This window comes from Zeugodacus cucurbitae, chromosome 6, assembly GCF_028554725.1.
Source record: "Zeugodacus cucurbitae isolate PBARC_wt_2022May chromosome 6, idZeuCucr1.2, whole genome shotgun sequence".
NCBI classification, from domain to species: domain Eukaryota; kingdom Metazoa; phylum Arthropoda; class Insecta; order Diptera; family Tephritidae; genus Zeugodacus; species Zeugodacus cucurbitae.
The window spans coordinates 30,424,304-30,439,966 of record NC_071671.1 but is presented as its reverse complement, the minus strand read 5'-3'; the positions used below and the strand labels follow the sequence as shown (position 1 = coordinate 30,439,966).

Genomic DNA, 15,663 nt, shown 5'->3' with positions numbered 1-15,663 from the left:
CGCCAATTAACAACTAACATATGAGTGTTTTTGCAACAATACCAAATTGCGATTGTAGAAATAGTTGGCAGTTGACACCTCGATGGATTAATAACATTTCCAACAGATTTCTGTCACTTCATTGACTCGAAAGAGAAGTTTTCCTGATATGATAACCATAAATGAACCAACCTCGAGTAATCAATATCGTCGCCGAAGCCAAGATTGGACCAACTTAATTTAATGTATACCTTAGCCACAAAAACGCGTGGCCGGGTCTGCAAGTACATTATAAAGTGAAGGAATCAGATGGAATTCAAAATTGAGTTATATGGAAAGTTGTCGTGGTTATGAACCGATTTCATCCATTTTTCACATGTGTCATCAGGATGTCAAGAAAGTATTATATACCCAATTTCATTGAAATCGGTCGAGTAGTTCCTGAGATATGGTTTTTGACCCATAAGTGGGAGATGCCACGCCCATTTTTCATTTTGTAAAAAATCTGAGTGTAACTTCCTTCTGCTATTTCTTATGTAAAATTAAGTGTTTCTGACGTTTCTCGTTAGTGAGTTAACCCATTTTTAGTAATTTTCAACCTAACCTTTGTATGGGAGGTGGGCGTGGTTATTATCCGATTTCTTTCATATTTGGACTGTATAAGGAAACGGCTGAAAGACACGACTGCAGAAAGTTTGGTTTATATAGCTTTATTGGTTTGCGAGTTATATACAAAAAACCTATTTGAGGGCGGGGTCACTCCCACTTTTCCAAAAAAATTACATCCAAATGTGCCCCTACCTAATAAGATCCTATGTTTCAAATTTTATTTTCATAATTTTATGTATGGCTTAGTTATGACACTTTATAAGTTTTTGGTTTTCGCCATTTTGTGGGCGTGGCAATGGTCCGATCTTGCCCATTTTCGAAAGCAACCTCCTCAGGGTGCCAAGGAATAAGTGTTCCAAGTTTCGTTAAGATGTCTCAATTTTTTTTTTTATAGTTTTAGTTTTATGACTTACAAACAACCGTTAGGTGAACAAAACTATAATACTCTCTTTAGCAACTTTTGTTGCGAGAGTATAACAAAGCAATAGAAAACATTAAAGACCCGATAAGAGAGTTAATGATAGCTTTCGGAATACCAAAACTCGTAATAGTAGACAAGGAAAAATCCCATAATTCTGCTACCATATCATCTTTACTTAAAGATCAAATGTCTATCAATATTTATACCACACCTCCTTATAGTAGCACAAGCAATGGACAAATTGAAAGATTCCATAGTACGCTATCCGAAATAATGAGATGTGTACAAGCAACTTGTGAAGGATTGAGATTTGAGGAACTACTATTCAAATCAGTGCAGGAATATAATTTTTCGACAGCAAAAAACAAGCCCATAGACACATTTTTTCAAACAGAATTTTTACTATCCCTTAAAAGCTAGAACAAAAAAGGCAAGAAAACATTACCTTACTCGGGAAAAAACAAGAAATAGAAACGAAATAAATGACTATTCTCCAGGGGATATCATTTATGCCAAAATAAATAAAAGACTTGGCTCAAAACTTATTCCAAAATACAAGAAAGAACAAGTATCAAACCACATCCGGACGAATCATTCATAAAAGTTTAATAAAAGCCTGAAAAATCTTCTTTCAGGAAAATGGACCATTTTCGACTATTAATTGTTTGCACATTAATATCCAACTCCATATCGGACGTAAAAATCTTAGACTACAGTAAAGCACAGTTAGTGCCGATCGACAATGGACAAGTAAAAATACAAGACGGAACATTCAGACTAAAACACATCATTGACTTGGACAAATACGAACATTTTTTGAAAATTACCTATGACGAAATAACTACTCAAATCCTCAGAAATAATTTCATATATGCTATACTAAAACATGAAACTATCCAAGCCTTTGAAATCCCAAACGCACTTAAACCTATCTATAACAAGTAAGGAAGGGCTAAGTTCGGGTGTAACCGAACATTTTATACTCTCGCAATTTATTTATTTAACTTTATTTATATAATATAATACACAATTTGACCCACATATTCGTCATATATATTGTATAAAGTCTATTGAAAGTTGCAAACCATAATATTAGGTTAGAAGCACCGAGATCCTCATGTTCGATATATGGGGCCTTGAAAACCTATGGTGCGATTTCGGTGATTTTTAGAATGGGGCTGCCACATTATAAACGTAGTATTTCTGCAAAGTTCTGCATCGATATCTTCACTAGTGCTTACTTTATGTATTATAAAGTAAACGATTCAGATCGTCTTCCAAGTTCTAGTATATAGGAAGTAGGCGTGGCTGTGAAACGATTTGGGCTATTTTGACAGCATATCATTGGGATGTGAGGAAACTATTACAAACCAAGTTTCACTGAAATCGGTCGAGTAGTTCCTGAGATATGGTTTTTGACCCATAAGTGGGCGATGCCACGCCCATTTAAAATTTTGTATTCTATTTTAAGTGCAGCTCTTCTGTACCTTCTTTATAATGAAATTTAAGGTTTCTATTGGTTTTGCTTATTGAATTAAAACAATTTTAGTAGTTTTTAACGTAATCTTTGTATGGGAGGTGGACGTGGTTATAATTCGATTTCCTCCATTTTTGGACTATATAAAGAAATGCCTGAAAAAAACGACTCCTGCAAATTTCGTTGATGTAGCTTTAGTAGTTTGGGAGATATGTACAAAAAACTTAGTAGGGGGAGGGTCCACGCCCACTTTCCCAAAAAAATTACATTCAAATGTACCCCTCCCTAGAACAATCGTTTGTACCAAATTTTACCTTTATAGCTTTTTTTATGGCTTAGTTATAGCTTTTTATGTGTTTTCGGTTATAGCATAGGTTATAGCTAATCATGGAGATCTAAATATAATAACTAATAATTTAAATAATCTGAATAGCAATAACGATAAACAAATAATCATTAATAACTTATTTGAAATACGAATGAATAATATATCTAACATAGTAAATAAGATGTCAAACTCCATAAAAAAACGAAAATTTTATAACTGAAAATCTAATAAATTTGCAAAATAAAATAATTAGTAAATATAAGATATGCAATTCAATGGGCCAAAAATAATATTATAAATTCAGTAATGTTAAGTAAAGAAGAAATTGAATTGTCAATAAATTAACAGAAGAAAAAGTATCGTTTAAAAATGCCGAAGAAGCATTAGAATCATCTAAAATAAATGTGGTAAAAAGGTATATGGTCAAAATACCACTAACACTAGAAGAAACCTTTAAAAGAATTATTATAAGACCAGTAAAAAGAAGTAATAATATTATAATTAAAACAAATTATAAAGAAATACTGAAAGGAAAAAATGTATCTTACGGAATTAAAAACTAATGTGAAAGTTACAACGATTTAACAATTTGTAAAGAAAACAATTTGATAGATATAAATAAAGATTTATGTTTAACAAGAATAATAAATAGTTTAAATTCAACATGCCAAACAACTAATGGTCACCAAGTTCCCATCATAGAAGAAATAAAACCAGGAGTACTTTTATTAAATCAATTCAACGGTAAACTAGAAGCAGACACGACATTATATGACATCAATGGAACGCAAGTGGTAATATTCAACAATTCCACAATTAAAATCAACAACCAGACATTTAATAATTTTGAAGTAAAAACGATCGAAACAATCCCCGCAGCACTATAGTTAAACCCATCAGAGAAGGACCACATTGAGTTACTCTCATTAGAAGCTCTAAAGGATTTACATATAAATAATATACAGCGTATCAACTTCCATAAAGCAACATTGTCCTATGGAAGCATACTAACAGCAACATTTTCCATAATCATCATACTTATTATTTTCTTCCAAAAGCGGTCCGTAAAAATCCACTATGTTGAGAAAGAAGTGATAGAATCAAGTACAAGTCTAGATTTTACAGCACAAAAAGAAAAATCTGAAACATACGTAAATTTTAATGACCTACCATTCTATTAATTATCGAGGACGATCATATTTAAGACGGGAGGAGTTAACACAATTGATTATGAAATTCGCAAACATCGGTCAATAACTTTCACCTGCAATCGATGAACTGCTGACGCTGCATGAGTTATTGACTCCGCACACGCATCCGTCCAAATGCTGACTCCGCATCAGCATATTGGCAATTGGGGACAAACATCAACGTGACCAGCAAATAACATAGGTTAAATTTAGGCTTAAGAAGTATTTTGTATTCAGTCTTTAGTAGACAGTCTTTAATCGACAACAGCTTTTAGTTGGACTCATTAATGGACAGTCTTAGTCTTTAGTACTCTTTTTAAATAATAAAATAAATTGCGGACGCAAGTCCGTTATTTAAAAAAAAAAATTAAGTTTTAATAAAAAACTTAACTTATATGCTTGTGGTTCGAGTGTCGCGAAAGGCTCGTTCGTTTTGAACTCGTCTCCTAGCGGTTAATACATATATTCATACTGAAAAGTTTGATCAAACAAAATCAGACTGTGCACGAAAATGATATACCCGTTGCAGCTCTCTGTTGGGAACCCACGTAACAACAATATAAAGCCATGACGACCGACTTTGCGCAAATGTGGAACATGCCACACTGTGTAGGTACGATCGACGAAAAACATATTGCGATAAAATGCCCTCCGAATTCAGGATCCATGTATTTTAATTATAAAAAGTTTTGTTGGCAGCATGTGATGCTAAATACACTTTCCAGCCATTAGCGTAGGAGCTTAGGGAAACCAGAGTGATGGAGGTATTTTTCATGCTACGAGATTTGGCGAAGATCTGTTGTAAAATCGTTTGCCACTACCACCTGATACTCCTCTTCCATTATCTTCCCAACCGTTTCCGAATTACTTTGTTGGAGACTGTGCCTTTTCATTAAAAAACAAGTAAGTTCGGATGCAACCGAACATTTTACACTCTCGCAATTTGTTGCTATATTTTTATTAAGATAACACACAATTTGACCCATATATTCGGCAAAAAGTCTAATAGAACAAGTAAGGAAAGGCTAAGTTTGGGTGCAACCGAACATTTTATACTCTCGCAATTTATTGCTATATTTTTATTAAGATAACACAATTAGACCCATATATTCGGTATAAAGTCCAATAGAAAAACGCAAATAATCATATATGGTATATAGGCTGAGGTAATTCCTGAGCCGATTAAACTCATTTTCATCACCAACATACATTATATCTAAGATTGTATGCTCATTTAATTTGGCTAAGAAATTTCATATATTAGCCGATTTATAAGCTATTAAGCCCGTCATATTTTTCAAAATCCTATAATTAGCTGTATGAGAGCTCGGGGAAGTTATGACCCGATTTTAACCATTTCTGATACAGAGACACACTATTAGAAGAAAAAGATTTCCTCTAAATTAAATTATGATATCTGAGAAATTTACCGATATTTTCGGAAACAAATTATTTTCGGTGAGTTCTTCAAATTCGATATCCGGGGCCTTGAAAAGTTATAGTCCGATTTCGGCAATTTTTTCACAAGAGATGTCACGGATCATATACAGTATTTATGTAATCTTTTATTTCGCTATCTTCATTGGTTCCTAATGTATATCTTATAAAGTGAAGGAATCAGATGGAATTCAAAATTGAGTTATATGGGAAGTTGTCGTAGTTGTAAACCGATTTCATCCATTTTCCACTCGTGTCATCAGGGTCAAGAACATATCATATACCAAATTTCATTGAAATCTGTCGAGTAGTTCCTGAGATATGGTTTTTGACCCATAAGTGGGAGATGCCACGCCCATTTTCCATTTTGTAAAAAAAGTGTGCAGCTTCCATCTGCCATTTCTTATGTAAAATTTTGTGTGTCTGACGTGTTTCGCTAGTGAGTTAACGCACTTTTAGTAATTTTCAACCTAACCTTTGTATGGGAGGTGGGCGTGGTTATTATCGCATTTCTTTAGTTTTTGGACTGTATTAAGAAGTGGCGCACTCGCCTCTGAGCAGCAAAGAACGCCCGTCAACAAACACAAGGAAGGTTCGACATCGAAAAGCTGCAATCGCAGCAGACAGCCACGAAATACATACTCTACTCGACTTGCACTCCTTCTCTCTGAGAGCACTCATCAGCATCTCGGTATAAGGGAACTGTGGAACGGCATCTCAAACTCACTGCGTACCGCTGCAGCCGAAACAATTGGATTTCGGCAACGACAAAAAACAAGCTGGTACGATGAGGATTGCCGTCTCGCAGCGGAGAGAAAACAGACTGCCTACCTCGCAACGATGCAAATGACCATAACACGTGCGGGATGGGATAGATACCGAGAGCTGAAGAGGAAAGCGAGAAGCATCAAGAAGTTTCAAGACCGGAGCATCCTCATGTAGACCCCAAGGTGGTAATCTGGTAACCGATGTCCAGGGCATACTGGGTTTATGGAGGGAACACTTCTCCGACCTGCTGGTGAATAGCAATTACCCGTTTGAAGAACAACAAAGAGGCGGGGGCCGATGGACTACCGGCCGAGCTATTCAAACACGGCGGCGAAGAACTGATAAGGTGCATGCATCAGCTTCTTTGTAGAATATGGTCGGAAAGCACGCCCGACGATTGGAACCTCAGTGTGCTCTGCCCAATCCATAAAAAGGGAGGCTACACAATCTGCGCCTATTACCGGGGTATAAGTCTCCTCAATATCGCATATAAGGTTTTGTCGAGCGTATTGTGTGAAATACTAAAGCCCACCGTCAACAAACTGATTGGACCTTATCAGTGTGGCTTTAGACCTAGAAAATTCACAACAGACCAGATATTCACCATACGCCAAATTTTGGAGAAGACCCGTGAAATTAGGATCGACACACACCATCTCTTTGTCGATTTTAAAGCTGCTTTCGAGAGCACGAAAAGGAGGTGCCTTTATGCCATGATGTCTGAATTTGGTATCCCCGCAAAACTAATATGGCTGTGCGGGACGTTGAGCAAAACCTAAAGCTCCGTCAGGATCGGAAAGGACCTCTCCGAGCCGTTCGATACCAAACGAGGCTTCAGACAGGATGACTCACTATCGTGCGACTTCTTCAATCTATTACTGGAAAAAATAATACGAGCTGCAGAGCTAAATAGAGAATGTACAATCTTCTACAAGAGTGTACAGCTCCTCGCGTATGCCGATGATATTGATATCATCGGGAGCAACAACCGCGCCGTTTGTCCTGCTTTTTCCAGACTAGATAAAGAAGCGAAGCGTATGGGTCTGGTGGTGAACGAGGACAAGACGAAATATCTCCTGTCATCAAACAAACAGTCAGCGCACTCGCGTCTTGGCTCCCACGTCACTGTTGACAGTCATACCCTTGAAGTAGTAGATAGTTTCGTCTACTTGGGAACCAGCGTTAACAACACCAACAATGTCAGCCTTGAAATCCAACGCAGAATCACTCTTGCCAACAGGTGTTACTTTGGACAGAGTAGGCAATTGCAAAGTAAAGTCCTCTCTCGACGAACACAAATCAAACTCTACAAGTCGCTCATTATTCCCGTCCGAGGTGGACAGTATATAGCCGTCAGGTTTAAGTCCCCGCAACAATTTTTTATAGATATTGTTGTAGCTTGTAACTGCGCTGTAGCATGAGATTCTAATGCGTGGTGGCTTAGTCGTTTTCTAACTAACACTGCTGTTCCACCATGTGCCTTTCCATCTGGGTGATTTGTAACATAGAGAGAATAAATTGTTTTTATTCGTAAGGTATATTCGGTATAAAGAAATTGTTTTTATTCGTAAGATGGGTGCTTTGATTACCTCTTGAATCATATTTTGCATTGTTGACATAAATGGTGTCATACGTTGGGTAAGGTTTAAAATCATTGTTTCAATGCTTCCATTTGGTTGGTTTCCGGGCAATTGCATTTGTGTTGTATTGCCTTTTACCACGTTTGCATAGCTCCCTTGTGTAGCATTATTTTTAAGAATACAATGTTTTGAAATATGGACAGGGTTTTTAATAATTTCGTTGGAAGGAATATTTATCATTTGATTTCGACGTGTTTGAATTCCAACAGTCAATTTCGTTTTTAAGTCTTTGTATACCGGGCAACCGCTATAGTTTGCAGTGTGATTTCCACCACAATTACTACATTTTTTATTTAAATCCTCTTTTTTATACTCTCGCAACAAAGTTGCTACGAGAGTATTATAGTTTTGTCCACATAACGGTTGGTTGTAAGTCCTAAAACTAAACGAGTTAGATATAGGGTTATATATATCAAAATGATCAGGGTGACGAGAAAAGTTCAAATCCGGATGTCTGTCTGTCCGTCCGTCTGTCCGTCCGTCCGTGCAAGCTGTAACTTGAGTAAAAATTGAGATATCTTGATGAAACTTGGAAGACGTATTTCATGGCACCATAAGAAGGTTAAGTTCGAAAATGGCCGTAATCGGACCTCTGCCACGCCCACATAATGGCGAAAACCGAAAACACTTAAAGTGCCATAACTAAGTTCTAAATAAAGCTATGGAAGTAAAATTTGGCATGAAGGATCGCACTAGGAAGGGGCATATGTGGATGTAATTTTTTTGGGAAAGTGGGTGTGCCCCTGCCCCTACTAAGTTTTTGTACATATCTCGCAAACTACTAAAGCTATATCAAGAAAACTTTCTAGAGTCGTTTATTTTAGGTACTACCTTATACAGTTCAAAAATGGAAAAAAATCGGATTGTTACCACGCCCACCCCCCAAGTGGGTTAACTCACTAACGAAAAACGCCAGAAACACTAAATTTCACATAATAAATGGCAGATGGAAGCTACACTCAGATTTTTTTACAAAATGGAAAATGGGCGTGGCATCGCCCACTTATGGGTCAAAAACCATATCTCAGGAACTACTCGACCGTTTTCAACCCCGCCTACTTCCTATTTACCAGAACTTTGAAGACGATCTGAATCGTTTACTTTACAATATATAAAGTAAGCACTAGTAAAGATATCGATACAGAACTTTGCACAAATACTATGTTAATAGTGTGGCAGCCCCATTCTAAAAATCACCGAAATCGGACCATAGGTTGTTAAGGCCCCATATATCGAACATGAGGACCTCGGTACTTCTACCTGATATTAGGGTTTCCAACTTTCAATGGACTTTATACAATATATATGACGAATATGTGGGTCAAATTGTGTATTATCTTAATATATAAAAATCACGTGTCACATTGTTTGTTTTCGATGGACTCCTAAACTACTGAACCGATTTTAATGAAATTTTTAACACTGTGTGCAGTTTGGTCCAACTTGAAAGATAGGATAGTTTATAACTCTCCTTATAGTCGCATTATTTATTTATTGCAAATTATTTGTTTATTATTAGCAAAGAGCTATCCACCAGTTGGTGGCGCTAAGTACGCTATGTAACAGTAGATGGCGCTATATTTCTTTTTAAATGTTCATGGATTTAGGCTGTCATAACAAAAGCTGCCACTTGCTAAAAACATTAAATAAAAATGCGTTGTTTGAAGTTTATATTATTTGTGGTAAAGTTATACGAATCTATGACTTCCAATATTCTAAATTTAAGAAAAAATCACATACAATCCGTGAAATAAATAAAGTTATGTACATATGTATGGTCAGACAAATCAGATGTTTACTCATACAATTACAACACTTACATTTGTTTACAACTTTGAATTGAATTGGAGAAAGCTTTCGTTAGAAAGAGAAAAAATATTGCCACTGTAAGCATATTGATATAATAATATGCTAAAAGAAGACAGATATGACATTAAAAAAAGAAAAACTGAAATTGAAGCCGCAATTTGGCCATTTTATAAAAAAATTGGCGTAAGGTTATTTTTGGTTAAATTTTATTATTAATATTAATTGATTTTAATTTTTATGCAGGAGATATGTAAAAGTATTCAATTAAAAAGGTAAGTGTGATTTGTGTTTATCTAATAATTTGTGTGTTTTTACTAATACAGCTTTAATGAAATTGCAGGCAAAATCAACGCACAAAGACCGGGACTTGATACAAAAGAAAATGTAAGTTATTTTAAAATTATCTTAATTAATACCTAATTATTATTATATTTAAAGTGTGTAGTTCAAAAGTGAAAAAAATAAATAAATGAATTGGGTAAACAAGCGGTTGGTACCTAACTCATTTAAATAAGTGCTTTCGGATGTCAGGGTATCTGCTCGTTTGCAGAATTCTGAACATATTAACCTCAATGGTTAAATATAAACTGATTAATTAATATTAAAAGCTATATAAATATATAAGGAAATATATAAAAATTCAAGTGCAAAATTAAAGAATATTAATATTAAAAGAAAAGTGCTAAATATAAGAAGAAAAATAAATATTAAAAGCTTTGTAAATACTAGTGGCCATTGTATAGCGTGTAGTTCTATTATGTACTATTTTACATAAACTCATCCTTCGTTTTGTTTTTCTGTTTTAGGTGTTAGATGCCTGGATGCTGGGATGGAATTTCTTGATATGTTGTTAGCAGGTTTGCGTAAGGTGTATCCAGTCCACACCCAACATTGTTAAAATATATACATATATTTAGAATAAGAATAAAATAAGATTATATATCATTTGAATTTGTTAAATTAGAACATAAATTGCATAAATATAATAATTTATATATAAATGTAATTTTTATATTAATAACTTGTAAATGTAAAAATTTAATAATAAGTTTAACTGTTTAAGTTTATATGATTGTATTATCTACATATTTGATTTTGTAATAATTAAAAATGTAATAAAATAAAATAAAAAACAAAAAGAAAATAATTATTTTTAACTGTTAGCGGAAAAAGATAACAAATATAGGTAACAAGCTGCTAACCAAAATAATGACCCGTACGGTAACAAATACATCTGTTCTGAATAACATAGGGATAACATATATGCTAACATTTGCTTCAGCAGAGGTAACATATATATAACATGCCAAATATGAAAATATATGAGGCCATTAACAGACTGTTAGTTGTCAAAACTTGACCAATAGGAGACAAGTATAAGTGTTATCGTAGAACGAGACCACTTATGCAAAATGTAATTGGATAGAGTGAGAAAACCGTTGAACGAGTAGGGGCATAGTGTTACTTCTTTCCCACGCTTCGAACAAAAGTAACACACAAATTAATTTTTGCTAATGTTTAGAGTAACATAGCTGTAACATGTTAGCTGAAAATTACCCGTCTTGCAGGGAATGAACAGAGTTCAAAAAGCGTTTTAACTATTTCGAATAAAAATTGGGTGGGGCGAAGTTCGCCGGGTCAGCTAGTCTTAATATATAAAAATCACGTGTCACGTTGTTTGTTTTCGATGGACTCCTAAACTACTGAACCGATTTTAATGAAATTTTTAACACTGTGTGCAGTTTGGTCCAACTTGAAAGATAGGATAGTTTATAACTCTCCTTATAGTCGCATTATTTATTTATTGCAAATTATTTGTTTATTATTAGCAAAGAGCTATCCACCAGTTGGTGGCGCTAAGTGCGCTATGTTACAGTAGATGGCGCTACATTTCTTTCTAAATTTTCATGGCTGTCATAACAAAAGCTGCCACTTGGTAAAAACATTAAATGAAAATGCGTTGTTTGAAGTTTATATTATTTGGATGTGAGTACATTCATTTGAATATTTGTACGTTAGTTTGTGGTTTGTCGAAGTTTTCTAGCGCTTTTGGATACATATTAATGCATTTATATATTCATTTATACGTGTGTGTAAATATGTGTGTTTTTTTCATAAAAATATTTCATTTTCAATATATGTTCTATTGTGTGTGTAGATAAAATTTGTCAGTACGTGTATACTTTTTCTGTAGTTGGCTTTGTATATTTTTACATTACCGCAAGTGTTTGAATATATTTACGATTGTATGTATATTTTCTGATTTGTTGGTTTGTGGTTGCATATCATAGCTGGCTTTTGAAAATTTTTACATTGCGGCAGGTGTTTGTTTATATACGTGTAGTTGATTGTATTTTTTGAAATTTGAATTTGTTTTTGTGGAAAATAATTTGTTTGAGCAAGTGTTTTTTGTGTGACGTAATTTGTTTCGTTATTATGGTTGGTGATCCTGTTGAAAATCGATCAATAAAAATCACACAGCAGGACAATACTCTCAGCATTATTTCAGATCTACATCGCTCATTTGACACACATCAATATCCTCTAATATTTTGACAAGGACAGGACGAATATCATATAAATATATGAATTTTAATACAAACTATACATTTTATAACTATATTCCTAGGTAATAATTTAAATGTATTAAAAAATAATAACTATATATATAAATATATGTATATATGTATGTATATAAATTATTCACAGCAAAGCTTGGCCGGGTTTACTAGTATAATATAAATAAAGTTAAATAAATAAATTGCGAGAGTATAAAATGTTCGGTTACACCCGAACTTAGCCCTTCCTTACTTGTTATGAGTACATTTTGATGTAGGATGCAGATCACCACACAGACACTGCGTAGAGTGCAATATGCTTTCGTGTGCCCATACTCTTGGCAGTTGGTGCATTGTACCGGACCATTTCTTTTATGTGGTTCCTCGACGGTAATTCTGCGATGGGGCAAATATTTTAACTTGTAAATTGAATGTGTTTCATTTTAGTTGTTCATTATTTGGCATCAATTCTATTTTGAACATTGACTGAGGTACTTTATTTCTGTTAAATATATTCACAACTGATTTAATACTAAAACCACATTCTTCCAGAGATTCTATAACGTTGTTAGAGTCTATCGAAGACTCTATACCTTTTATGACTAGCACTAGGCCTTAGGGCTCTTTGATAGATACAAGTAGTAATTCTTGTTATTATTTGATAAGAATTTCACTACATCCATGAAACTTTTTTCAGTGTACGTTTGAATTTTCGTTTCATCTATGTTATCTTTTTTTAATATGAAAATTGTTTGTGCCTATTAAATTGCTCAATTTGGAGACGAGCGCATTTGAGCTACGCTCACGCAAATAGATTGGAGGAGGTTTGGTGTACGTCCGTACATCTTGAATGCTTTTTCACCAATCAATTTGATTTGACTGTATAACTTTCGAGCATTGCTCGATATTAGGGATGCAAACGATGTATCGATGTTTTTGAAACATCGATGTTTTCGTCAAAAATCATCGATGCTAGCCATCGATGTCTCGAATCTAAAAACATCGATGCATCGATGTCACTTTCAACGATGTTTTATGTCGATGTTTTATATAAAAATTTGACTTCACACCTTCACATTTTTTCGGATATTAACTCGAAACCCTCTATTTAGATACGCTTTATTACAATGGAATTCGATTTCTGTGAAATAGGGAGAATTCGTTAAGGGAATGTGCGCTTGGATTTAGTTATACAATTTAATTCTGGCGTAGGCTACTGCGTTAGATCAGAGATTCAAATTACTGCATTTTAAAGATGTTATGGAATATTTTTTTTGTTTCATAAAAAATTCAAAGAATCGAGCTGATCCAACGGAATGTTCGAATGAGTGTGAAACAGAATACTCGTTTGATATTTGGAACCAAAATCAACATTTGGTCCACCAAAAGGTGAAATGTGAGCTATCAAATTTATCTACAATTACAGGGACGGAAGGTTGAAGAGAAAGTGTATCTCGGCAGTTACCCCTACCACTCAGAAGCCAATAGAGTTTGTGTTGACATGAATATTGTGTTTCCGGAGTTGTGTAAATAGGCTTATTGATATTCACACATTGTGGCCTCTTCAGTGCCGAGTAAACGACTGTTTTCTATACCCAGGGCAACTATCACGCAGAAGTAAAATCGAAAAGAAATGACAGTGAAAAAATTTTCCATATCGTTGTTTTGAAATTGTTATTACTATTATTTATTGAGAAAAAACTTTAACAGACATATAATGCTAAGTGAAATAAAATGTATCACCTTAAAGCGTACTACATACATTTCATTTATTTATGCTTCTGCTTCTGTATCCCTTATCTTTTCACACTAAATTTAAAATAAGTTAAAAAAGTTCAAAAATACATCGACGTTTCGATGTATCGATGTTTTAATGGCCGATGTTTTTGATTTCGATGGGTTTTGAAGAAACATGGATACATCGAACCATCGATGTTTCATTTCACGATGTTTGCATCCCTACTCGATACATAGTTCTCAGATATACCTTCTATTTTTCGATGCATTAATTCACGCTTCGTTTTCTGACAGATTTTTGAGGCAAATCTTCTTTCTTCAATACAAATGTTTTCAGCTCCTCTGGTTTTATTTCCGATCCATTTTCTTCTTGTTTGTTTTTTATCTGTTACAGATGGTTTCTACAGTCTTTGTCGTACCAGTCGGAGTTTTTGCTTCTTACTACTCAACCGACTGTATTTAATTCAGCTGTTGTAATTGTGTTTTAAAATTGTCCATTCATGATCTACGTCTTTTGTACTTTCAGCCGTTGAGATATTTTCATAGATTATTTTTTATCATGTTCTTCTTCTTATTATTGGACAGTCTTTGTCGCAGTTTCGTTCTTACTAAGAAGTGATTGCTGTCACAGTTTGGACCTCTGAGATTTCGTACATCGGTTATGCTGCTTCTCGTTCTTTTGCATATGAGGCCGTGGTCAATTTGATTCGTATCAATGTAAGATAATTCAGATTAGATCATGGAAATATCGCATTTTTTACATAAAAGTTGAACAATATATATGTACAATTATGGATGTACATTTTTACATATGTACATAATACCTTTTCTCATTTGCGCTACTTTCATTGTCCAATAGAATAAGAGCCGAAATAACTTCACATTTTATTTCTATTTTTCGGTTTTAATAAATATTTTGATGTAATTATGTGATTAAAATGTATGAAATTCGAAAAAATTTGAAGTTTTAATCTTGCCCCATGAATAAATTATTGCTCAGTTGAATCGAGTGTTTCCAATTTTTTGTAATGGTATTTAAAATGAATTTGTGAATTAGTTGGTTTTTTTTCAATATATCCTTATTTATTGAATCTGCTTATTTTTAAGCCTAACAACAAGTTATAAAATCTTAAATCTATTTAAAAACTAGACAAGCTCAACCAAGTGATTGAGCTGTATTGGTGAAACGTTGCTCTTTAGTACGCAGGCATATCCCTTTGTTTGATCGCAGGAATGTACTTAAGCATTAGCCAAAGGGTTTGGGTGATCACGGAGTTTAGATAAATATTTCAATCTGTTGTCCTCTACTTCTTTCTTTACCATAGGGATACCAAGATCTTTATGGATATTTTCATTGCGCATGTACCATGGTGATTGATCTAAGCATTTTCGATTGGAACCTTTGTATTATATATAGAATATTGTTCATTTTTACTGCCGGGCACATTTTTGGTCTTAAGAAAAATGTAACATGCTTGCACTTTTGTTCATTTACATTTATGCGCCAGTTTGCTAGCCATTCTTCGACAGAACTTAAGTGCTTCGCTAATATTCTTGATGCTATAATGGGGCATTTGTTACGACTCACTAAAGCTGTGTCATCCGCAAAAGTTGATGTCAAAACATTATTAGCAGTTGGAAGATCAGCTGTATATATGATGTACAGAGTTGGGCCTAAAACACTGCCCTGTGGTGAATTAGTTGGTGATT

The 15,663-nt window shown here is 34.3% G+C and overlaps 1 protein-coding gene and 2 long non-coding RNA genes across 4 annotated transcripts in view; 2 read left to right on the top strand and 1 right to left on the bottom strand.

Moving 5' to 3' along the window:
• LOC105219329 (synaptic vesicle 2-related protein) overlaps positions 1–15,663 on the top strand; it is a 469,576-nt gene that overhangs the window by 436,920 nt on the left and 16,993 nt on the right. The gene's annotated exons all lie outside the window — the stretch shown is intronic.
• Positions 9,624–11,510, top strand: LOC128922632 (uncharacterized). 2 transcript variants are annotated; one of them, XR_008471819.1, is made up of 4 exons: positions 9,624–9,841; positions 9,902–9,930; positions 9,999–10,042; positions 10,465–11,510. It is a non-coding gene; the product is annotated as an uncharacterized LOC128922632 (long non-coding RNA). The 2 variants fall into 2 exon arrangements; XR_008471818.1 differs by having other exon boundaries at positions 9,627–9,930.
• On the bottom strand, positions 13,877–15,178 carry LOC128922631 (uncharacterized). The gene is made up of 2 exons (XR_008471817.1): positions 14,778–15,178; positions 13,877–14,629 (listed from the first exon to the last, which is right to left on the bottom strand). It is a non-coding gene; the product is annotated as an uncharacterized LOC128922631 (long non-coding RNA).